Below are 24,054 nucleotides of genomic sequence, written 5' to 3'. Positions count from 1 at the left end.
ATGTAATTTTTTCAAGATTCAAGATTCAAGAGAGTTTTATTGTCTATTTACTTTTTTAAACCGTAATAGAGTGAAGCCGTGAAATTCAAACCACAATGTGGCGAGCGATGACTGTATTGACGCCAGTCACATATGAAACAACTCAGTTGGGGTAGTATGACCGCTTTTTTTCCTTGAAATGTATTTTTGTAATTTCCGTGAAGTCATCATAAAACAGGCGTGCTACCTGCAATATAAGAATTTTGTTAATTTTCAGTTGGCAGTACACAAACAGTGGTAAGAGTGCATTGACTGGCAACAACATTAGGTACGCCTGCACAGTACAAAAGCTACATCAGACATTCTACCTGTATAGCTATCATACTACGTACGCTTGGTAAAATATTACACCCCTCTCAATACGTTGCAGTATGCACGTTGCAATCTTAAACTTGTTTTGTAACGTACACGGTGCATTTCACAAGACAGCTGTATACGGCTCATGTGTCAGTCACTGCCTGTGTTTTTTTGTTTTTTTTTCATTTTCTTGCTTCTAATTTGGGCATTTCTGTGTGGAGTTTGCATGTTCTCCCCGTGCTTGCGTGGGTTTTGTCCGGGTACTCCTGTTTCCTCCCACATCCAAAAACATGCATGTTAGGTTAATTGCCGACTCTAAAGTGTCCATAGGTATGAATGTGAGTGTGGATGGTTGTTTGTCTCTATGTGCCCTGCGATTGGCTGGCGACCAGTCCAGGGTGTACCCCGCCTGTCGCCTGAAGTCAGCTGGGATAGACTCCAGCATGCCCCCGTGACCCTAAAGAGGAGAAGTGGTATAGAAAATGGATGGATATAAAGTCAGGTGAAAAACTTTGCTCGTAGTACTGAATGCGGTGCTTTTGAGAAAAATACAGTGAACAAGGCTGACAGATTATTTCCCTGTTTGCCATCACCACTTCCGGTTTGTGCCCCGCCCACTCCGAGGATAATTTAGATGGGTGTACTCGCTCATCCCTAGCCAAAATACCGTCAATTTTTCCGTTTCTATAGTTTCTAGTTAAGAAAACAGGATCAATCAGAATTTGATACATGTGCATGCAAGTTTCAATCCGTTGTCTCTACATCATGATTTCTTGTTTTACATTGCGACATGTAAAAATGGAACAAAACACTGTATGTTTCTCCCATCACCCATTCTTTTCTCTGCGACACACTTTCAGCTTTAAGTTATGAATGCCTCGTTCTGTCACTGTTATGCTTGTTTCCATAGCGATGACTCCTGTGCTCCCACACTCTGTACTTTCAGCAAGGCACTGCCAGAGTGACAGCCTTTACTTAAGAATTTCTCATTTTACAGTTTCCTGGAAATGCAGAGGAAAGTAAATTCTTGCGGTATGTCAGTTGTCCTTGAGCGTGCTGTGACAAATGTCTGTTATTATCTCATCGAAGCGTCCACATCAGCATAGAATAATAATTTTGCGCTTTGGTTTTTGTGTGCTAAAAGTAGAGAAACATACTGTAAGTCAAGGGCAAATGACAAGATGCGATCAAGCACTGTTGCTATGTATCGTCATGTTTTTGTTTTGTCATGTCGCATCAAATCATTTCCCCTCACAATCTTTTCCATTTTACTTGCCATCCTACTTCTCAGATACTAAACCACTTTACTAGAATCAAGCCCCAGCAACACAAATTGAGCAGCTCTTCAAGGACAGCGTCCCATATTTCACAGCACTGCTCCCACGTCGTCCATGGGCTGAGCTGAGCTGACGCTGCTCAAATTCCAACTGATTCATCCGGCTGCCTTTGTATGATTCAAGGCAATGACAAAACGCAAGACGAGGCAGCACAGATCTGGATGACGTGCTGCAACATGTAACATCAGTTGAAGCAGTGCATTACCGCTAAGCTCTCGGTGTTTACTCTATTTTAATCCTTTTTTTGCTACAGTAGTGTTTTGGGAGGAGGGATACACGATATAAGTTTCCATATAAGTAAATAGAGATAAAGCTCATGTTTTGTCCAACATCTGTCTAATCATGCCCTTTACTCGCTTCCATTTATCAATTCACTTGTCATTCATGTGTTCATGGGCCACAAATACAATATCCTGAGTACAGTAGAGCCTCAGTTAGCATTATTAATCTGATCCAGAAAAACCCTACACTAGCCGAATCCATTTTTCACATAAGAAATAATGTAAATCCAGTAAGTTTGTTCCAATTGTTGGGTACTGTTAATCCAACATGTTGCAAGAATGTTAACAAAAAAACAATTTTTCTAGTTTTACATGCAGAAAACAATTGGAAATGCTGAATAATTATGAATAAAAGGAATGATTGAACATTTAATGCCACTTTTACCTCGATTGAAGACTATATTGTTGACAAAGACGGCTATGAGGCAGAAGGGAAGAGCAGAGATCCACCCAGATACCACATTTATATTTTTGCTATAAGTTATTTATTGAATTCAATCGTGTTTCTCACCTTATTTATCAAAATGCTGGCCCTTCCACTTTTTTGGCTCCATTGTGGGTTATTTTGTAACTGTTAGAAAAGAACTACAGTCAACCACTGGCAACCGAGCTGGGGGACAATGAGGTCTGGTTCCGGTTTCCATGCTAACAGTTACAGGCTCCTAACAAGTACGTTTTGTGATAAAATTATGTTACGAATACAGTTGGAGTCACACAGTGTATTAATAACAACAATGTCAGGTGCTCAAATTAAGGCAAAATTTTGCACAAATTTTCAATGTAAACCAAAAAACATGCTAACCGAGGTGTACGCTAAGCAAGGTTCCACTGTATGTAATTCTGAAAAAAACACCCATCTTAATTAGGCACAGGAAATATGAAGTGAGTCAACTTAATTTTCAAAACAAATGCCACATGAGCAAGCACTTCAGCGACAGAGGCAAGGAAAAATCCATCCATCCATCTAAAAGAAACCTCAAACTTATTTATCAAAACTGATAAATAAGGATCAGGATGGTGCTATAATTGTCAAACTTTTTAGTTTTTTGAATATTTAAATAAACAACCTTTATTAAAACAGAGGTCCGAGGAATGCTCAGACACTTGAAAAATAAGGGGGAACATTGGCGTTGGGCCATTTTTTTGTTTGTAATTTACACTTACCCAGAAGCATACTGTATGAGTCTATTTTAATTTATTTGTGAATACATAAATGATGTAATGGTGTTACGATATGGCTGTTTGATACGTTTCTACACACCAGGATGCGTCCAGACATCATATCACGTATTAAAAGTGTTCTTTCAGAACATGACATTTATTAAAATGCACATTTTTATTGTATGCATACACTTTAAAATAAAACACGTATTTCAGCTTCTTTAACTTTAGTTTGTCTCCTTGTTGGCGTAAACATTGCCCACCCCCTCTGACTTCTGTCTTCTCTTATGTACTTAACGTTGATAGGAGCAGCACAGTGACACTCCTTAAAAAACAGCTTGCTGTTATGATAGCTTGATCATAAATACACAAGAGATGAGAAATATGACCTCAGGGAAAAATTAAACTTAAAACATTTATAAGACCTTCAGTATTTCAGTATGTGGAATCAAAAATTTCCACACTGGTAGAAGCACAATAATCAAAAAAAAGAAAAAAATCCCAAAACAGAGTCCAAACAAAAACAAAGGCCGAGCCACAAAAACGGCAGGGAAAAAAAGCTCAAATATAACAGAAGAAGCTGCCGGAAAAGCCCAGGCATAAATTACTGGTAGTTGGAGGCAAAAACTAATCACTGTGGAACCGCCAAACAGTGAAGGAATACTCACAGCACAAATAGTAATGACCAGGAGGTGTACAACGCTAGAGAAGCACATGAAACGAGCGTGTAAGGGAAGACGATCTGGCACCGAATGAGTTCAGGCACCAGGCTAAAATACACAATGATGAGGATTGCTTGCGAGTATGTATGGTTGGCTCCGCCCCAGCTGGCAAGGTGGCAACACATGACAGACAAGCGGCAGCAGAGCAACAAACACAGATCATGACATATATTTAATACAAAAAGTGCTATCCGTGGAGAGGAAAACGGTAACACAAGCACTATACAGCTAAGTTAAAGAAACACAAAAAACAGAGCAAAAACGCTGTCGAAAGTCAAGCAGGAAGTAATTAACACACTACGCTGAGTGGAAGAAAATAGTCACGACACAGGAGAACAACAACTAGCGAGCAATATGAATGGCTAGATAAGAGGCAGGTGGCACAGGTTGCGTGGAAGTCCCAAGGAACAGTCTGGCGAAGACAAACCGTCTTCCAACAGCTTATCAACAGTGCCGGCGTGATTACTTGCAGGTGTGCACAGACAGCTCCGCCTCTGCAGGTCAGCATGCACTGCAGCGGAAATCAGATATGCGGCAGCAGAGTGACAACACAGAACATGACAAATAATATAATAAAAAATAATATAATACACAATGGATGAGAGCCCGGATGATGAAAACATCAAAGTGGGCTTGTAGGCTGTGAATCATCCATCGTAATAATTAAAATACTGTATGACTCCTTTTCTAATGAATGCCATACAAAAATGATCTAGCAAACTTTGATTTGGAATTAATCAATATGTGGTTGGGCCTTCACCTGTTGGGCCCGAAGAAGCCACACGGGATCACTCGGGACCCACCACATGTGGGGGCAAGCATAAGGGCCCGGTGCATTGGGTGGTGGTCGAGGGCAGGAGCCTGGGTGACCTGGTCTTTGGTGGCCAAATATGGTTCTTGGAACAGGGAACAGCACTTCTCTAGTGGGGAAGGAGCCTGAGCTTTTGCAAGAAGCTGAGACCGTCTGACTACTACTCATGACTACTCACTCATGACAGATCGACCCACAATTTGAGTTCTGGAACCAAAGTTCTCGGGAGGGGCTGGAAGTCCTGCTGACCTCAACTGAGGATATAGTTGGGCTGGGGAAGGACTACTTTGAGACCCTTCTCAATCCGACTGACATACACTCCTGATCAAAATTTGATAAATTGTTGGAGCTTAAAGGTAAACTTCACTTTCTTTTTGAATTTTCCATCATCCACAATCCTCATGTGAGGCATGAACACACAAGTCTTTCTCGCTTGTGTGCCTTCTAAAGATATTGGCATCCACTGTCTGGAAAAGATGTGTATTTTTGAAAACTTTCTTTGCCGTCCATCCCCAAATGTTCTCAATTGGATTTACATCAGGGAAACACGCAGATGGTCCAAAAGACTGATGTTATTCATCTGGAAGAAAGCGGGCATTGTGAACTGCAGCGCTGTCCTGTTGAAAAACCGGGTCATTACCACGCAGACGAGGGATGTCCCCTGAAACATCTCCACATAGCCAGCTGCCACTTAGCGCCCCCGCACAACCTGAAGCTCCACTTCCTGCCCCTTCCATTGTGGCGTGTGGAAAACATCTCAGTTGGGATCTCCTTGTCATGCCAGAACGTTGGAACTCATCAGGATTGTCAAGGTTACATTATTTCTCATCAGAGCATAAGCTTTCTTCTGCCTTTCAATGTCTCATGTTTGGTGCTCTTGTGCAAATTCCAAACAGGCAATTTTGTGGTGCTGAAGGTGAAAAGGCCTTTGAAGATGTTTTTTATTCTGAAAACCCTTCCATCGCATCCAACCTCAGCAGCAATAGCGCGCTGCAACAGGCTTTGCATATGCAGTTCAACAATCCGACTGCGTTCAAAGAGAGAACGATTTTATTGTCTTTGCAATCAAGAGATCATGACGGTGTGAATACCTGACAAAACTGACACTGAATCCACCCAACAAGCGTTTGGCTTTTAAAGGCTGTGGTCTTAAACTTTTGATCAGCTGATGAAGAGCCCGTTTCAGTGCAATGATTGTATGCAATAAATTCTTACTCAAAAATTTTATTGTCTCAGTCGCATTTCTCCTTTTTGTATTTTGACGCTGTACTTGGAGCCTCCTTAAGATCCAACAGTGCAAAATATAAGTTCTTGCAATTTTTCAACCTGTCTTAAAATTTTGATCAGGAGTGTACCTTCCATTGAGGAAGCAAAGTCTGTAGACAGGACAGGTCCATCACGGTGGCTGAGGTATCTGAGGTAGTCAAAAAAACTCCTCAGTGGCAAAGATCCGAGGGTGGATAGGTTTCTCCCTGAATTTCTCAAAGGTCTGAATGTTGTGGGACTGTCTTGTTTGACACGTCTCAAAATTTTGTGTAAAAGTTGGGAACGGTACCTCTGGATTGGCAGACCGGGGTGGTTGTCCCCCTTTTCAAGAAGGATGACCGGAGGGTGTGTTCCAACTATAGGGTCTAAGTCTAAGGGTCTAAGAAAGTATATTCCAGAGTGCTGGAAAGAAGGGTGCAACCTCAGCTACAGGAGGTGCAATGTGGTTTTTGTCCTGGTCTCGGAACAATGGACCAGCTTTACACCCCTACAAGGTGCATGGGAGTTTGCCCAACCAGTCTACATGTGATTTTTGGACTTGGAAAAGGCATTCAACGGTTCCTCTTGCGGTGTCCTGTGGGGGGTGCTCTGGTCCTTGTACAACTGAAAGTTGGTGGAGGTTCGCACATATGCGAACCAGCCTGCTCTCATCAGGCTGTGACCTTCAGAGTTTACTGGGGAGGTTTGCAGCTGAGTGTGAAGCTTCTGGGATGACCAATGTCATGGTTCTCATTCATAAAAGGGTGGATCGCAGGGTTGGGAGTGGCGTCTTGTCCCAGGTGGAGGACTTCAAGTATCTTGGGGTCTTTTTCAAGAGTGAGGGAAGGTTGGTGCGTGAGGTCGACAGGCAGATCAGCGCAGCGTCTGCAGTTATGCGGTCGCTCTACCAGACCGTTGTCGTGAAGAGACAGCTGAGCAAGAAAGGAAAGCTCTTAATTTACCAGTCAATCTATGTTCCCACCCTTACCTGTGGTCATGAGCTTTGGGTTGTGACAGAAAGAACAAGATTGTGGGCGTAATGAGTTTCCTCTGTAGGATGGCTGGACTCAGATAGGGTGAGGAGCCCAGTTATCTGGGAGGCGCTCAGGGTAGCGCTGCTGCTTCTTCAAATTCAGAGGAGTCAGTTGATATGGCTCAGGCATCTAGTCAGGATGCCTCTTGCACGTTTCCTTGGTGAGGCGTTCCGGTTATGCTCAGCCAGGAGGAGGCCCTGTGGCAGACCTAGGACAGGCTGGAAGGATTATGTCTCACAGCTGGCCATTATCATTTGCCCATCATCCAAAGTCCTTATGTGAGACATGAACACATATGTCATTCTCTTTTCTGTGCATTGTAAAGACATAAAAACAGCTAAGAAGGCCTAGCTAATAATGCACGTAATGGGAAACACTTATTTCGCCTACAAAGCCTTCTGAAAAAAAACCCCAAAAAGCGCCAACAACCCTCCATTTACATATAATGTGATGTGCATATTAACCAAGCTACAGTGACATGGTTATTATTATTATTAATATTGTCATGCCAATAACTATGTTAATGGGGTATTGACACTTTGCCACACCACACCAGCTAACCACTAGCAGGCTAGCGACTGGCTTCACCACACACGCGCACGCAGCATGTCACGCCGCACTCACAGGGCCTCAGGGAACTACCAAAAGGTAACGCTACATATTGGAGCTGCTGCTACTGCTGCTGTGTTTTTATTTTTGAGTTTACAAGTTAATGCTAGGTGTAGGTGTTCGTTTCTCTGTTCTACTGTATGTGAAATCAATGCGCACAGGAGGAAGTTCCGTAATGTTTCAAAGCACCAAAATACGGCAAAATACTGTAAGTATTACATGTTATTATGAATGTACCTGTTACTACATGGTTACATCATGTATGTAAAACCATAAAACCTTGCTGGAGGTTTTTGGATGTGTTTTAATGACGGTCTTTGTCGGCCCCATAGGTGTGTCCCGTTAAGTACAATAATGAGTTGTCTTTTTTTGTGTGTTTTTATATCTTTGTAACACACAGAAAAGACAATGTCATGTGTTCCTGTCTCACATAAGGATTGTGGATGATGGACAAAATTCCCAAAAAGTGCAGTTTTCCTTTAACTAATTTTTTAACAGGAATAGTCAGACCTTTTCTCTGGAAGCCATCTGTTCGGTTGTATTGATTTGTCTCCTTTCTTTAGTTGTCGTTTTATTAAACTGTACTTCTCATTATTCTCAAAGAACTTGTCGAATCTATTGTCTAATTTGAAGCCAGCAGCAGATTTTCAGATGTCAGGGAAATCCTATTTATCTAATATAGATGTAGGTTGTGTTCAAAAGGGACCTCTGGTGCGCTTGCTCTGCACACAGTCATCAGAACCCTGCTTGAAAACTGCTTGAGAGATGGGTCTTGGTTCACTTGAGCTCAAATGTGAATGCTACACATACCAACGATACAGACCAGTGTAAAAAGGACAACAAAAAGCATGCAGAAATCCCCCGTGTATCTAGATGCGTATTGAATCGTCTCTCACAATGAGATGCACAACCCTTGTGTGAACTTTGATTTATTTTGCACCTTACAATATTCATGCACAGTGTTTTGTCATTGTGACTATTCACAGTTGCAAGCTTTCTTTCCGGACATACCTTTAAAGACCTAATGTTACAGTGCTGCAAGTTTTATTAGAGTGAAGGAAGCCCAGGAGCTGAGAATCTGATCGATCAATATTTTTGCTCTGCAGCAGAATAAAAACACTTTGTGTGAGGTTCCACATCCAAAACTACGTGTGCAATAATGTAACCTCTCGTTGAAGATCGTTAAAAATATTTTTGTTTAGGTTTGGCAGCTTAATATGTCAACATTGTCTGCATGTGTGAGTAAAGCAGATTGTATACATGCATTGTGTGTCCATCTCAGACTCCAAACCCTTACAGATGAGTTTAGATGATTCTGAGTTTAAAGAGCTGCATGACGTTAATCAATCGGGTCCAAGCTCAGCCTCTAACAGCCGCCCTCTACTCACACTTACTCACAAGTCATTTGCTCACAGACAAATCATGTCACGCAAACAATGTCAAATGAGTTGCTCTAAATGGCTTTTAATAGCTTCCTGGATATTGCGTGTGACGAATGGAATGTGGGCTACCAATTTCAGGTTGTGTCGGGAGGAAGAAGATGCTTATAATGAATGTATAAGAGAACTCCTCATCCTCATTTCTGATCATTTTTGAAAGTCATTCCAAATACACAACTATTGGTAAAAACACTAAACATTTGCATTGTGCATGCTCACTGATCTTGGACACCCCCTGACCTTTTCAATCGTATTTTCCTGCAATGGTGAATACAAACGCCCGCTATAAAAAACACTCTGTTGTATGATAATGTGCTGCTGCACACTAATAGAGAGCCAGCTTACAAAAGAGATTCATAAAAGAATCCCTTCTGTTCCATGTTGACTGTTTATCCACTGAGATAACTGGGATCTTCAAGTATTGAAGAGTGTTGGAAGTTGATAGGCTGCATTTCAATAGAATAATTTCAACAAAAACAAAAAAGTACCAAGAATGGCACACAATAGTGAAGACATTGGCCAAGGCCATATGACAGATCTAATTTAGATTTAAACAATCATGTTGTAGCAGGTAATACTGTTCCATTCCGGCCCTGTAGGTGGCAGTAATGCACACAAATGTGTGCCCAACTGCAATGTATGGCCCCAATGCATAGCAGCAAAAAGTGAAACTCAATGCCAAGCAGCATTCCTCGACCAATTTTTGTGGAACTTTGTTGTGTAATCACGTTAAACGAAACATAACTGGCTAAAGCTCAAGGATGATCTTGAACTTAAGAAATGTGAAACTCCTGCAGCTGAATTTATTTCGATTTTTTTTTAAATTAACACAGGGTCAGAATTATAAAAACGGGTTCAAATGTATACATAGTCACCTACAGTTTATTAGTGATGGGAATTTTGGCTCTTTTAAGGTTTTTCAGGTTCAGCTTCCTAAAAAGAGCCCACTCTTTCAGCTCCCAAATGGCTTGTCAGAATTTTTTGTTGCTTAAATTGATTTCTGACCAAAATACATGTCAAATACATTTCCGATGTATATATATATATATATATATATATATATATATATATATATATATATATACTGTTGGGGCCGCACGGTGGTCTAGTGGTTACCATGTTAGCCACACAGCCACGGTCAGGAGATCGGGAAGACCCCTGTGGAGTTTGCATGTTCTCCCCGTGCGTACATGGGTTTTCTCCGGGTACTCCGGTTTCCTCCCACATTCTAAAAACATGCATGTTAGGTTAATTGGCGACTCTAAATTGTCCATAGGTATGAATGTGAGTGTGAATGGTTGTTTGTCTATATGTGCCCTGCGATTGGCGGGCGACCAGTCCAGGGTGTACCCCACCTGGCACCCGAAGTCAGGTGGGATAGACTCCAGCATACCCACGCGACCCTAAAGAGTAGAAGCGGCATAGGAAATGGACGGGTGGATATAGACTGTATAAAAAGCACAAAAACTAAGACCCGTCCCATCTCAATTAGACAAAAAGTATTATTATTATTATATGTATTATATTATTATATATTATGTATTATATTATTATTATATTATTATATATGTAACATATTATGTAACTTTCCAACTATTTACAGTGAACCAACACAACATCAACACAACCTTACACAACCAGGTATAAATGTGCAGAACTAAAAGAAAAAGCAGCATCCAGGTAACAATTTTGTTAGTTGCTAGTCTTTAGTGAGCATTGGCATTCAGAAGTGCCTCAGCTTTTGTTCCCTGCTGCACATATTCCTCACCTTTCCAGCTTGCATGTGTGCGTGTTTGTGTGTGTGTGTGTGTGTACCCTTTCCCTCCCCCTTCTCCTTAGTGTCGACACACACACATTGACCAATCCTGTGTGGTTTCAACAGACAAAAGACAGCAAAAAAATAATGGCCCATTCATTTCAAAGAGACGACTCTATGAGCTGTTTTGTTTGTGAACAACCCATCACAACATCTTCTAGTAAGTGATGCTGAAGGTTTGAGAAATATTTTAACTTGACAAGGCTAAGCCTTTTTGACTTCTCATTAGTGTCTCTTTGGCAGTATAAAATAATTTGACAACATTCATTAGATTGATTAATAATTTATAATATTAATAATGATGGGAAAGTGCAAGGAATTCTGTAAAGAGCTAATAATGGTATTTTGGAACCATTTCTAAACAAGCTGATTTCAAGATTATCAATTGTTGATGGCTGTGTATATGGTTTAAATAATTCATCACTTCCAAAATCGAACCATAGCATCTGTATAAAAATTTAACATAAAGACGCCCGCCTGGTATGAAGAAATTAGATGCAGTTGGACTGTGTGGTTGTGTGTTATGACTTTGTCAATGTGTGGATTCTCACACAAGTTTAACTGAAACATCCTTGGAAGAACCCTCCATAGAAAAAAAAAACAGTTTGATATATCAAAAAAAGTTGCAAGCAAACAAACCCACGGCAATGAAAGCATAATATCCTTGGCTGAGGTAATAATTCTTGTGCCGGAGGAAACGCTGGTACAACAACTGGTGTGGAAAAGAGTCATCTAAAAAATATGAACCGGAATAAAGGCTACCCATACCTCGCAAATTATTGCTGTCGCAGAATCGGGGAAAAACCTGAAAATGCAAAATGCTCAGGCTTTCCAAAAGGTTCTTTGAAGCTGCAGGAAAGATACAGCATATTTTTTTTTAAGACATCCATCATCAGGATGATGGCTTCATTCTCACCCTGTGCTTGTATACTCACTCCTCCTAGTCACTCTCCTGTGTGCATTTTTATGTTTTCCATCACTATTCATCCAATTAACTTCAGAGCTTTTACAGCGCCAGGTAATTGTGTGTCGGAACTGAGGGAACACTACATTCATTTGCAACAAAACAATTTAAAAGTGGGTTTGAGAAAGGATGTTGAATGACGTAGGAGTCCCTTGATCTGCTTGTGACACTCCCTCCTACATCCCTCATACTGTAGATGTACAATGTGATGCAGCAATGTAAGCCAGTTTAAGAAACAGTACACAAAACACATGTTACAAGCTGTATGGAAAAAGGGGGCTAAAAACATCCTGTATGATATAATTTATCCTGAATTTCATTCATCTACAATTATTTACTGTAATTGAAGTTATTGCTTAGTCTACAGTATATCCTGCATTATTTACATTATGCAGTTCTTCTAGTATGTTTTTACTCCTGTAGTTATTCATTAATTTCACTTTAACTTCTTTATTTTGTATTTTCTCTGTATTTGTTTATTAGCTTTCTTTATTTTTATTTATTTATTATTTGCTTATTTTTTTGTTTCAACACTTAGTTTTACCTTTTTTTAATCACTGATTAAGCTAAATATTATTGCACATTTCACTTTATTACAAAATGGTAACATGTTCAACAGAGAAAGTGAAACTATCAGTAATTGCTGAGACATGGAAAAGGGGTAGAATTACATAAACACTTCTTCTTCGTCGTACAATTGGGACTAATATAAACATGTGATGTTCCTCAATGTAACTTGTAAAGCATGTCTGAAACAAAACCATTACCATTACTATACATGCACCCCCACATTACCATATAAAAACATGAGTAGAATTAACCTTGCTAGCAGACTATTCCTCAGATAGTGTCCCCCACTCCAGGAAGACAGGAATTGTAGTTTTAGCTGCATCTCAAGAAGTAAACTGACATGACTGTAAACACAAAACACAAATATAACTGTAAACGAGCCTAGAGGGAGTATGAAAAGAAAAAAATGATTGAAGAGATCTGTAGAATCTAGACAATTTCGCCTCTTAAAGCCAAGTGAGTGGGCAGTGAATGATGCAGGTAATGCCTTCTTCTCTATGATAAAATTAAAAGGTAGAAGCTATGCTGCCATGTGACAAATGAAAAATATTCCTTGTTGCTTTAGGTCCTTTCTTTCTTTAGGTTCTTTCTAGCATCTCAGATAACACGAATATACAATTTACAGCATCCCCTATAAGAACTGTATCAACCATTTGGAAAGACACTGTAAAGAACATCCATTTTGCGCAGCTTTTAATATTTTTCTTCAACTAATGTAAACATTTCCTCCCCCTAAAGTTACAACAGAACACTCAGCCCAGCTGCCTCTGCCATGTTCATCCAAGAAAAAAAAATGCTGTTGTTGCTATGGCAACACATCAGCTCTTTCAGCCTCATCTGCCACTTTTTAAAAATAGTGTTAAGATATGGTCATACACTGTAAGCTTGATGAATGTATAGATTTTTAGAATGACCTCATGTGAACTGAGGCTTTAAAACAAGTCAAAAATCAATGTTTCCATTATTCAGTATGGCACTTCCTATGTAAAATAGTATATGAATTTGTCACACTTGTCTTTTTTGTCCCAATACACAACAGTTGGACCACACACTCTAATGCAGACTGATACTAGCTAGGTATGTTTAGACAGCCTTATTTCTTCTGAATCAAAATTGTCTATAAACAAAACCTGGGTGTTTAAATGTTCTTTAAAATGTTCTACTTGCCCCTTGGCTCCTTGACTGTAACATTCTACTGGAGAGCAAAAACGTGAATGCAAGTGAGGGGGGAAAAAAGGAAAATGGTGCTCTCAAGCATGCAAAATACCACTGCTTGATTACATAGCTGCAAACATGTCCATCACCTGACATATATACAGTATACGGCCTTGCATCATCTGATTAGTTATTCATTTGCTTGAGGCACAGAAGAGCCCTTAATGAAAACATCACCCACACTGCTCAGTGACATTAATACCTCCCACTGCATCAGACAAAAAACAGAACTAAATCAAGTATTGGCTGATTACCTCCAACAGGATGGTGATTGCTAACCACCTTAACCTTTTCTACGAATTATGAGAAAAATAGGTCTTGTCATTTTCTCATTATTAAAAATACAGTATATGTAAGTCACAATGAAATGAAATCATATCTATTTGATGAATTCAGTGCCAAACACAGTGCCAAAGTCAGAAGTATGTAGCACGTCATGGGCATACAGAATATAAACTTCAGTTGTCATTAATATTGGCATTATGTAAGAACAATCAAAGAAAACCAAAATATTAACCCATGAGGACCAGAATTAATATTATATTCAAATTTTAAGTTGTATATTTGGCTGATCTAACGTCTGTGAATCTCTTCAAGACAACTCAGAAGTGTGTATGTGTCATGATTTGCACTGCCACGCTGCTGCCACCTGTCTACCTCTCTGTTGTAGCGCACCTCCTGCAGCAGAGGAGGAGCCAAGGACTCCACACCTGCAGCTAATCACCAGGGGATTACTTATACTGCTGGCAGCTATCACTTTGCTGCCAGATTGTCTCCTTGCATTCCTGCTCACCGATTCCTGTGTAGCTCTTGTCCTTACCCCGCACCCTATTTTTTTTGTAAGTACGTTACCCTGCTTGGCGTCTCCAGCAGCGGACACTCTCTGTTATCAGACTGCTAATTTATTGCTCCTACCTTGTTCTCGGTAGCGCCTTTGGTTATTGTATTTTGTCATATTTTTGTTCCCTGCTAGTTTTTCGCAGCACCCTTAGTTGTCTTCATTTTTTGCCTTGCTTTTTGTGTGCCTTTTTGTCTATCTTTGTATTACACTTTTTCCTCCTGTCGGAGTGTTTTTTGTTAAATTTATTTATTATACGTGTTGTCTCTCTCTGCATCGTGGGATCCAGACCCGGCTTACGCCGATACGTGACAGAACAATCTGGCCAAACATGGATCCCGCAGAGATAGAGCACCTTCGTTCCGCCCTCTCCGATCAAGGGCAGCTGGTTGGCTCCCACGAGGAATCTCTTAAGGAGATTAGAGCAATATTGACTGCTTTAGCCACTGGCATTGAATCACATGGTCAGCGCTTAGAGCACACCTACGGCACCGGACTCGCCGACGGGCTCACGCCGCTTAGAAACGTGCACCCCTCTGGTGTCACTCTGGCGGTAGACCATGTAGCCATGCCCAGCCGCGAGCCCAACATTCCTCACCCCACACGCTTTTCCGGTGAGTCAGTGTTGTGTGAGCAGTTCCTCCACCAGTGTACTCTCGTTTTCGATCAACAACCGACTAGTTACGCCACAGAAGCCGCCAAAGTGGCGTTTATAATGATTCTCCTTACGGACAAGGCGGCGGCGTGGGCAGTAGCTATCAGCAAGGCTAAGCCAGCCACACGGACTTCGCTGATCATATTCCTCACGGAAATGAGGAAAGTTTTTGATCCTCCCATAAGGGGACGGGAAGCTAGTAACCAGTTACTAGACATGAGGCAGAAGGGACGCTCGGTAGCCTCGTTCTCCATAGACTTCCGTGTCCTGGCCGCTGAGAGCCAATACGATGAGGAAGCACTTCGAGGCATCTTCCGCAAAGCACTCAGCACCCGCATTAAGGACGAGCTCGCCGTTCGAGACAACACCAGCACCCTGGATGACCTCATCGATCTCGCCATACGCCTTGACAATCGGCTGAGGGAACGCGACCGCGAACATGTCGAGGAGGAGCGAGGGTTTACCGCCACACCGGGCATCCGCACCACGCTTACGCATCTTCACTACCTCAGTTTGATTATCCTATGGGGGTGGCTCCAATTGCCAATTGCCCGGATCGCCCCGTTTGCCATGGGGGACTCACTCCCGGCAGCAGCAAGCCGGCAGCGGTGGTATTGACGCCGGAGCGACTAATAGATCCAACATTCCCTCGTGTTACTGCACCTAAATCTGACTTTACAGCAGTTGAATCTCTCCGCTTACAGATAGAAGGGACTCTTACGGGGGGAGGGAGGATGATTCCAGTCACCGCATTTATTGATTCAGGCTCTGATGATTGTTTTATGGACCCTGTGTTTGCTAAAAAACATGTTAGCCACCATTAAGCTGTTGAGCCCCAAGGAGGTGCGTGCTTTGGATGGACGTCTCTTGGCGGTTGTTACGCACCAAACGGTTGAGTTAGCACTACATCTGCCGGGTAACCATTACGAGTCCATTACATTTTACGTCATCCCGTCTCAATCTGCATCCGTGGTCTTGGACCTAACGTGGCTTAGGCGTCACAACTTGATGATTGATTGGAGTCATACACGCATAGTTAATTGGAGTGGGTTTTGTCACTCTCACTGCCTTCGCTCCGCGGTACCAGAAGTTCCGGTTACCGCTACCCCCGCTGAGAACATAGATTTGTCTAAAGTACCCACAGACTATCACGATTTATGCCAAGTGTTTAGTAAGGAACTTGCCCAGACCCTGCCGCCTCATCGGCCTTACGACTGTTCCATTAAATTGTTGCCCAACACGCCTTTACCTAGCCCTCGACTAATGTGTCGGGTCCGGAACTAGAGGCACTTAAGGATTATATCTCAACATCGTTGGCCGTGGGTCTCATACGTCCATTGTCCTCGCCACTAGGAACAGGGTTTTTCTTTGTCGAGAAGAAAGATAAGTCTCTACGCCCATGTATTGATTACCGCAAACTTAATTAAGTTACGGTCAGGATTAGCTATTCTTTACCGCTAATGGATTCAGTCTTTTCCTCGTTACACTCTGCTACACTCTTCACTAAACTGGATCTGCGCAATGCCTACCATTTGGTGTGTATCCGGTAAGGAGACGAGTGGAACCCATGTGCGTTCTTCTCGCATCGCCTCACACCAGCAGATAGAAACTACGACGTGGGAAATAGGGAGCTGCTGGCCATTGTTCTTGCGCCGCAGGAGTGAAGGAATTGGCTAGAGGGCGCAGTTTTGCCAGTGGTAGTGGTCACGGATCACAAGAACCTCGCCTACATTAGGACTGCACAAAGGCTTAATTCCCGCGAAGCCAGATGGTCACTGTTCCTCACTCGCTTCAATTTTGTTATCACCTACAGACCCGGCTCCCGCAACGTGAAACCCCACGCGTTGTCCAGGATGTTTGGCCCGACGGAGGGGGACAAGGCCACGGACACCATTGTGCCTGTAGCCAGAGTGTTGGGGGCACTCTAGTGGGAGGTGGAACGAAGAGTGACAGAAGCTGCCAGCTGGATAGACCCCCCTGCGGGATGCCCGGACGGCAGACTATTCGTTCCGGAAGCACTCAGAGCCGAGGTACTACATTGGGGTCATTCTTCCAAGGTGGCTTGTCACCCGGGAGTCAAGAGGACTAAGTTCTTGGTGGATCAGCGGTTCTGGTGGCCTTCTATGATGGAGAATGTCAAGAGTTTTGTGGCGGCCTGCTCTGTTTGCACAAGGAATAAATCTCTTCATCAGCCTCCTCCGGGTTGCTACAACCATTTCCCATCACCTCCCGTCCCTGGTCACACATTGCTTTGGACTTCATCACCGGGCTACCCTCTTCTCACGGCCACTCGGTGATCCTGAACGTAGTCGACAGGTTCTCCAAGATGGTGCACTTCATCGCTCTCAAAAGCCTTGCACCGGCCATGGAGACGGCTCGACTTCGACGCCACAACACCCTTGTCAGCTCGGCTACAGGTATGTCACCTTTCAAAGTCATTTCCGGATTTCAACCTCCTGTATTCTCTTCACAGGAGGCGGAAGTGTACCTCCCTTCGGTACAGCTATACCTCCGTCGGCCCCACAGAGTCCGGCGGGAGACCCGGGAAGCACTCTCCAGGACGGCTGAACGCAATTGTCAGCTGGCGGATCATCACAGGACTCCTGCCCCGGATTACCAGCCTGGCCAGGAGGTGTGGCTGTCTTCTCGGGACTTACCTCTGGCAGGGACTAACAGGAAGCTCGCACCCAAATTCGTGGGACCGTATTATTGACTCTATCATCAACAGATCCGCTGTCAAGCTCAAGTTGCCTCTCTCTCTTAAAGTACATCCGGTGTTCCACGTCTCCCGCCTCAAACCTGTTTCGTCCAGCCCCCTGTGCCCTCCGTCTGAGGTCCCGCCTCCGCTGCGCATCATCGATGGCCAGCCAGCATACACAGTGAAGGCCCTTTTGGATGCCAGGAGGAGGGGTAGGTGTGTTCATTACCTGGTCAACTGGGAGGGATATGGACCCGAGGAATGTTCCTGGGTTTCCCGCTCATGTATCCTCGATCCCTCTCTCATCCGCGACTTCCACTCGCTCCATCCGGATAAGACAGGTAAGCCGCCAGGGGACGTCTTATAAAAGGGGGGGATGCTCTCATGCTTTGCACTGCCACGCTGCTGCCACCTGTCTACCTCTCTGTTGTAGTGCACATCCTGCAGCAGAGAAGGAGCCAGGAACTCCACACCTGCAGCTAATCACCTGGGGATTACTTATACTGCTGGCAGCTATCACTTCGTTTCCAGATTGTCTCCTTGCATTCCTGCTCACCGACTCCTGTGTAGCTCTTGTTCTTACCCCGCACTATGGTCTTTTGTAAGTATGTTACCCTGCTCTGCGTCTCCAGCAGCAGACACTCTTTGTTATCAGACTGCTAATTTATTAATTTATTGTTCCTATCTTGTTCTCGGTAGCGCCTTTGGTTATTGTATTCTGTCATCTTTTTGTTCCCTGCTAATTTTTCGCAGTGCCCTTAGTTGTCTTCATTTTTTGCCTTGGTTTTTGTTATCTGTATTATCTTGCAAATTGTCTTTTGTTTTTGACCGGTTGTCTGCCAGAACAGCAGATGAAATTGCTTTGCAATTGTTATTCTTTCCGAAGTGGTCAGTTAGACAGTCTTGACACCCGTCAGATTTCTGCAACCATCTTCAAGGAACAATGCTATAGAAATTAAACTATACTTTACTTTAGTCAGTACTATACAGGATACTATACAGTACAGGATAGCTAATCAACAAGTGTTGTGGTTGTCCACTCTAAGGAAAACACAAGCATTTGGGTAGAGAAGTGCAACTCACAAGCTCAGGCTAACTCTATGACTATGGCACACTGCAGGTAAATTATGATTTTTTTTTGCTCATATGTGACCCCATCTGATTTTTCAGATTTTTTTAATGCGTCCCAGGTCTCCTTCGTATGTAAATATAAATTTGATACATATCTGAAGCTACTGCAGTCTGAATGTTCGGGTCGCGTATATACGATACATATGTCCTCGAAAAGCTTGTACTGTACAAAACAAACACAACTGAGCTGAGATACAATTTTATATTTCCTACAGTCAAGCACAGTGGTGGAAGTGTCATGGTCTGGGGCTGCACGAGTACTCCTGGCACTGGGGAGCTGCGGTTCATTGAGGCAAAAATTTATTTGAACATTTACTGTATAATCCCCACCCTTGGGAAAATGGGCCGCATGGCAATTTGCAAACAGGATAGCGAGCCCAAACAATCCTCCTTGCTGAGGAAGCTGAAAGTGATGGAGTGGCCAGGTAAGTCTCCTTTAGACCTGAACCAAAAATGCTTCCTGAAATGTTAATGCTACACTCACTTTTGTGAAATAATTTACGTCCTGGAAGTCTGACTCACTTGACACTTTGATGATGTTTTGCCTTTAATTTAAACCACAAATGCAGCATCCAGCCCCACCTACACACATGAAACTGCACCAAAAAACCGAGCGACTCGTTCCAGTTCAGCAGATACACAGCCATCCTCAAATGCCTCATCCCTTCCATTTGCACCGTCATGGCGGGGTGTTAATGACTGACACAACAGATGTTTGATACTGCATGCTGTGTTCACTTTTATGTGATGAACCGAAGCGAGTTGCTGCCATCAGACATGTCGACACGCATGACAACCTGTGACCGTGTCTCTGAGGCTACATAAACCTGTTCGCATGACATTCAGCTGACGTTTCTTCTCACACGAAGCCGCAGAAAACAAACCTGAGTGCAGTCATGCAATACACTGAGCCATCATGCAAAACAGTGAGAAGTGTGAATAAGAAGGGAAGACAAGGAGGAAGTGATAGAAAGAGATTGACAGCTTCCATCTGTTGCAGGGCTGTGAACTATTTACTTGCACAGAAGTAATCCACTTGAATCTGTAAAGACAATAAACGACTTTAACTACAGTATAAGCGACACAGAGTATGGTAAAGCTATCGTTTACTACTTTGAATTCAAATCTGCTTACACTACACAACTAACTGTTTCTTCTTTTTTGTCCTCTGTCGGAAACAAAGATTTTCCTTGTCTTCGTCACCAAAGTGCTTGCCTTTCAAATTTGCACACTTAAAGTGTTTCTGAATGATAGCATCCAAATGAATATCCGCAACATCATGAATCAACGCCTGTGCTTCCATTGACACAGTACGCCAAAAGAATAAACACATTAACTGTCCAATGGTAAACAATTGCATCAATTTAAAGAATTGTTTAAACATGCTAGCACCCATCCACAATTGTAGGAGTTTCCATGCCTCCGTCACCAAAGTGCTAGTGTGTTCAGATAGTTTTCTTTAAAGGGATAGTTCCGTTTTTTTTACATGAAGTTGTATGACATCAGCAGTGTAGTGCATCAACAGTAACTTTCCCCCCATTTCGTCCCGTGAGGCGAGCTCTGATCGGATTTCAGTGATGAGGAAAGTAGGTCCGGTTAGTTAGTGGGGCCACTTAAGTAAAGAGTTTGACTTCTTAAAACAATATGCATTCAAAAGGGTAATACATTTGCTTCACAAAAATACCTCCTCGAAAAAAATCACACCTCTCAATCGCTTGGGACTATCTTCTCTCCATTGGTATCACTGCACGCTACTGCTTATCCATTGTTGTGTATGCGTTACACAATGTCACCATCACTTGTTTTGTAGTCAGTCCAGTCCACTATCCCAGCTGTGAACAATGTGAAACAGGTGATGGAAATGTGCCCAACAGTTGGGAACTGGTGGTAGCGCACAGTGATACCAAAAGAGAGAAAATAACGGTGAGCAATTGAGAGGTCTGATTTTTTCCAGGGAGGCATTTTTGTGATGCAAATATATTACTCTTTTGAACGCATATTGTTTTGAGAAGCTCAAACTCTTTACTTAAGTGGCTCTGCCAACTAACCGGAACTACTTTCCTCATCAACAAAATCGGACCACAACTCAGCTCACGGGACGAAGTGGAGGGAAAGTCATTGTTGATGAACTACACTGCCGATGGGGATGTCATACAGCTTTATGTCAAAAAATACGAAGTATCCCTTTCATGGACTTAGACCTGCTTCAGATAGATAGATACTTTATTAATCTCTAAGAGAAATTCACATTTCCAACAGCTCAAAAGTGTAATAATAAACTTAATCACTTAAAAATAAAAAAAAGATAAGAGAGATAATAATATAAGAAAACAGAAAAAGAATACGTAAATAAATAAATACGGAACAGACCACTTCCGATTAAATAATACATAATAAGTTAATAAGTCCAGTCCTGTGCGTGTTTTTATCGCTCCCCATCTGTTGTGTTGAAAAATCGCATGGCGTGGTGGAGCAATGACCTGCTTGGTCTTTCAGTGAAGCAGGAGAGTGATAATAATCTGCCACTGGAACTGCTCTTCTGTTGGGAGATTGTGCTGTGCATTTGATGATGCCGGTTGTCCATTATGGAAAGGAGCCTCCTCAGTGTCTTTTGCTCTGCCACATATGTCAGGCTGTCCAGCTTAGTGCCAATGACACAGCCTGCACACTACTGCATAAAGGAGGGCACTAGCTGCCACAGTCATAGAAAGTAGAAGAGCTGTAGCAGCTTCTCGCATACGTTGAATGACGCCAGCTTTCTGAGGAAGTACAGACGGCCCGGCCCGGCCCTGCCCTTGCGCAGAACATCTATGTTGGCAGTCCAATCCAGTTTATAATCCAGATACACTCCCAGGTATTTATAGATGTGAACCACCTCCACACGCTCACCTTTAATGAGAACAGGTTCTGGGTGTGTCCTATTTCTCCTAAAGTCCACCACCATTTCCCTGGTCTTGGTGGTGTTGAGGTGAAGTCCTGGTGATCATGTGTAAAATTCTTGAGATAACTTCCGTTGTGAGTTGGTTCTGTACGTATAAGTAACAATGACTTGTGTTAATACATGTCATATACCAGGGGTCACCAACGTGGTGCCCGCGGGCACCAGGTAGCCCCCCACGACCACATGAAGTGCCCGCAAGCTTGCTTTTCATTCAGGTTTTCAGTTAATAATGAAAGAACGGTAGAAAGAAATGCATTCTGAAATACAAAATGTGAGTTGTGGACACCAGCATTTTGTTAATGTTCTGATAAAACAAGCATATTCGCTTTGTTGGGTTTAAAATAAGCTCTGAAAATAAATGTTACAAAATTGAGTAACTCTTGGACATTTTCATTTTGTAAAAGTAGCTCTCACAAGGAAAAACGTTGGTGACCCCTGTCATATACTGTATGTACATGTTTTTTTTCATAAACCCAGTTTGTACAACTGCCCTCTCCAGTACATAGCTAAGACCCGTAAGCTCCTCTGTGCACAAGTCCACTTTACCTTCTGTAAGGAGTCTTTGAGTACCTCAAAAACACTGTATAATTTATTACATTTTTGTGCAAAAACACGCCCCAACACCATAAGCATAAAAGAACGTAAGTCCTGCAATAATATATTTGCTGAAGTAAAGGCTCGAGTAGTTGCAACAGCTAAAGCAGGTGTGATGTGTTCACTGCTTTGACATTATGACCTGGAGGTTCACAAGAAAGGCCGCCATATTCTCTCTTGTTCTCACGCAAGAGTTCATCCTGTCAGAGGTGATTCTTTTTATGTGTGTGAGGAAATGGATTTTACATACTACTGACATCTTGTAGTACAGATATGTAAAAAAGCCTGCAGGGTGACAGTTTAATGCTGCATTCATGTCACGCGGGTAGAGTAAGCCCCACCCCGCTAGCTTACAAGACCATTTCACTTCAAGCATCAATATTATGAGAGAAAAACGGTGAAACTCAACTCAAACGTTGTGATGCTCAGGGTGATGTGATTGATCCTGATGTCTAGGTGTTCCTGAAGTCCAACATCACCACATACACTGGGAATACTCCATTGTTACCCTTTTTCTTGACGCATTCTACATTTACTGGTCTTGGCAGGACATTTATTTTTAGATATGGACTAAGCAAAACCTGCGCGAACTGGTGACCTTTCAAGTAGCAAAGGCTTCAACCTGCGTCCAAATTATTTCTTGCACTTTTGAGTCCCACACTGACATTAATGGCTGCCGCCTTCTCTCACTGACTCAGCTTTATTGTGAACAAACAAGCAGCCGGCAAACAAACTGGGTATATTGCGTTACATAATGATCATGATGTATTTATTTTAACCTTCTAAAAGCCCAAAAAAAGTCAATCTTTTAGCTTGCTTTTGCCATGTGGTCTCTTGACATCTACTTTCATCTGGCCCAGCAGGAACAACATAACATTGGTACAACATCTAACAAGACCTAAAAGAGAAAAAAAAAATCAGTATTTACTAAGATACACAGACAGAGGTATTTATCGAATTTACCAGACTATAAGACGGTGTTTCTTTCCTAGAAGAAAAGTCAGAAACTTCTGGATCAAGAAATCTATATATGCAAACCAATATGTGGCGCCAAATGAGTTTTCCCAACTCGGGTCAAAGGTTTTCTTTCTATCACTTACGCTCACACACCTGGCAATACTGAACATACTTTTATATTGAGTCCTATTTCGTCACAAAACTTCCAGTATACAGTATACACCGCTAGTTGAGGTTGGCCCATCATTTGGAAAATAAATGTTGCAAAATCCAAATAAAAATGTAATACACAGTAAATACAAATGCAAACGAAACGGCTTGCCAACGGCGGAGTTAAAATTTTAGGAGATGTGGGCTTTACTCTAGGTGAGAGCTGCTTTTTTTGTACATATTATTCACATAATTAAATAATTGATTACATTTTTGAAAATGTATATTTTTATTTTAAGATTTGTCAGGTGATAATTCTGACTGTCTTGGCACCTGATGAAAAACAACATATACATATACAGTGATAATATGTGCTTCAGTATTTAAGAGCCTGATTGCAGCGGATTCCTCCTGCCTTCCTCCTGCCTAGTGAGCGCCAACATTCGAACATACTGCAAGTATTATATTCCTGTTGTTGCTTTGAGTACGTAAACTACGCCGACGTAACACGTACAAATTATGTTTGTTGTCTGCTAATAAAAAGTGATGT

The sequence above is a fragment of the Dunckerocampus dactyliophorus genome, chromosome 1 (genome assembly GCF_027744805.1).
Source record: "Dunckerocampus dactyliophorus isolate RoL2022-P2 chromosome 1, RoL_Ddac_1.1, whole genome shotgun sequence".
NCBI lineage: Eukaryota > Metazoa > Chordata > Actinopteri > Syngnathiformes > Syngnathidae > Dunckerocampus > Dunckerocampus dactyliophorus.
Note: the sequence above shows the minus strand (reverse complement) of the source record.